Source organism: Phaseolus vulgaris, chromosome 10 (assembly GCF_051622355.1).
Source record: "Phaseolus vulgaris cultivar YP4 chromosome 10, ASM5162235v1, whole genome shotgun sequence".
Taxonomy (NCBI): domain Eukaryota; kingdom Viridiplantae; phylum Streptophyta; class Magnoliopsida; order Fabales; family Fabaceae; genus Phaseolus; species Phaseolus vulgaris.
The window spans coordinates 14,885,825-14,889,130 of record NC_143507.1 but is presented as its reverse complement, the minus strand read 5'-3'; positions in this window follow the sequence as shown (position 1 = coordinate 14,889,130).

Here is a 3,306-nt window from a genome sequence, read left to right as displayed (position 1 = left end):
TTTCTAGTCAGCAAGTTGATTTAGAAGAAATCATTGAACGTAGAAAACGAATAACAACTAATGAGGAGGAGATTCGACACATGAATTCCCGGTTTGAGTCCTTTCAGATTCTGTATCTACCTGCTCAAGTAGTAGCGGCTACACAAAATATTTTTCAACAACCAAATACTCAACAACAACATAATCATATCCAAGATAATGATCAAGTGCAATACGACAACAATCATGATCAACAACATAATTCACCTGTTGATGACTATAATAATTTTAGTTGTTACAAATCTTTTTACTGACATTGGATTTCTTAGATATTTTGGATATTTACAATATCACATTGATAATCTTAGATCAAAGTTTTTTCACATTCATTTCTAATTATTATAATCTTTTACAATTTAAAATTTATTCTATCATGATTTTGAATATATATGTTCAGGTCTATGCAAAAACGTTTGAATATATATCTCTAGGTTTACACAAAAAAGTAGTAAACTACACATTGTTAGAATTATAGGTCTTAAACAAGAGGGGAGTGAATTGTTTTTGAAATATTTTCGCAAGTATTGAAGGTAGAGTCAAAGACTATGAAGAATCAATCAATTAGAAAAAAATTTCAGCCAATTAGAAAATTGTTTTTAGTTTGATTCCAGAAAATCAATCAATTGTTTTTGCAAAACAACCAATTGTTTATACCAGCACTTTAGAAAATTAAAGCTAAAGCAGTTTAATGAGTGTAAGGATAGAGAGATTCACACAAGATGTTTGTACTGGTTCACTCTTAACCAAGAGCCACATTCAGTCCTCAGCTAACCATTGAGAATTCACTATATAATCAAACCTAGATTACACAACACACACACCAAGAGTGATGATCTTGAACCCCTCAAGAACACACACCACTCTTTGGCAAAACACACAGTTTTCAAAACAACCCTCTGTAACTGCACCACACCAGATCACACAAAAGTACCGTGATTAAGGAAGAAGGGAATAGAATACACCTGGGTAAAATCAAATATTACAATCCGAAATTACAAGACAAACATATTCCACACTTTGAGATGATCCAAAAGCTCTTTGAAATCTTGAAAACTATTTTTGATTGATCTCTCTTTCTTAGTTATTGACCAGGAGCGCAAAATAACCTTTTTATACTCCAATCAGATGGTCAACACATTTAAGTTTATAACCAAAAGCAGTTTGAATCATTTAAAACAGATTGGTATAGCTTAACAAAATTTTGTTAAGGTTTTCGAAAAAACAACCAGTTGAATTGGTTTGACAGTAAATTCAAACAAAGCCAAACTTTTCAAATCCTTTTTAAAAATCCACTCGGTGTAAACAACCGGTTGAATCGACATTTCAACAGGTTGAATTTTTAAACTCTTTAGAAAACACTTTTTTCAAAAGGATTAAGATTGAATTAACCTTGGATCATCATAAAGAGTGGGTTAGCAATTCAAAGACTACTTGACACACACAGAAAACTCGCAACAAAGATCTTCAAGCATTCTGCTTGGATTTGGAGACATCAAAGCACCTTGTTCAACACACATTATATATAAATATTTTTGTATGTAATTAACTACATCAGAAAATTACATACGGATATTGTCCCATGTAGTTACATATAGAAATATCAGTATGTAACTGTAATTACATACAAACAAATATGTATGTAAATACAACAGATCTTTACATACAAATATTTATGTATGTAATTACCTATTAATTCTTCGATATGTAGTTACATATAGACATGTTCGTATGTAATTGCATACAAATATGTCTCTAAGTACGGATTTTCAAATCCATATGTAATTACATATGGATTTGAAAATCCGTATGTAATAGTTACCTATGTTAGTTTTACATATGAATTTTTTTTCCATATGTAGCTATGTTTTACATACGGATTTTGTCTGTTACATACGAATTTTTGTTATATGTAATACCAAATTTTCTTATAGTGTGAAAGGTTGACGGGAGTAATGAGAGTACTAAAAAAAGGACTATATGATTGGATTAAAGTGGGAAGAGATCAAATGGATATCTGTATGTTGCATTTTCCTGATGACACAATATTCTTTTGTGAGGTGGATGTGAAGAATATCACAGTAATCAAATGTTTCTTGAGATGCTTTGAAGTTGCATCGGGTTTGAAGGTGAACTTTAGGAAAAGTAAAGTTGTTGGAATAGTTGTACAAAACATTGAAATCCAAAGATACTCTGTGATTCTAAATTGTAACCTAATGGAGCTACCTTTTAAATACCTGAGGGTTCTTGTGGGGGATAACTATAGAATAAAGTTCTTCTGGAATAATATGATCCTTAAGATCAAGAGTAAGCTTACCACATGGAAAGGAAAACACTTATTTTTAGCCAGTAAAGTCACATTGTTAAAAAATTTCCTCTCAACATCCCCTTATATTATATCTCTTTGTTTTCAATCCCTATAGGTGTTAAGAAAATAATCACAAGGCTACAAAGAGATTTTTGTGGGGCTGGGGAAGTGATAAAAAAGATAGCTTGGTTAAAATGCAATATTTATGTAAACCCAAATTGGTGGGAGGATTAGGAATCAAAGATATAAAACTTTTTAATATGGTTCTTTTAGGAAAATGGAAATGGAGATAAGGATGTGAGGGTTTAGGACTTCAGAAACAGGTATTGGAATCCAAATATGGTTCTTAGAGAGGATTGGATGCCAGTAATGCTTCAAATTTAGAGTCTTGGTGGTGTAGATATATTAAGAAGATATGTGGGGCAAACTCAAATAAATGGTTTGACATGCATAGGAGATGGAAGGTAGGCACAGGGAAAAATTATGTTTTGGACTGATAGGTGGGTAGGGAATGACACTCTAAAAAATAGATACTCTAGACTATTACTGAACTCAGTACATAAAGAGGGTACTCTAGAACAGTATGGCTATGGCACGAGAATCAATGGCTCTAGCAAATAGTGTGGAGAAGAAAACAATTCCAATAGGAATATGAGTATGCTAGTACTCTTATGGATGAACTGAATATCGTCTCGATAAATGCACATAAGAATGATGAATGAACTTGGTTGGGTGATGCCTCAAATACTTACTATGTAAAATCTACCTATGTATTTCTTTCACCAAAAATGAATTTTAGCCACAATCTAATTCTATTTTTAATTTTGACTTCTTTTGGAATCTAAAAGCACTCCCTTTAGCACAAATTTGCGCATGGTGTGTTTTAATTGGAAAAATTGCAACTTATGATAATTTAATGTCTAGAGGAATTCAGACTAGTGGGGGCAGTGTGTTATGTGTGG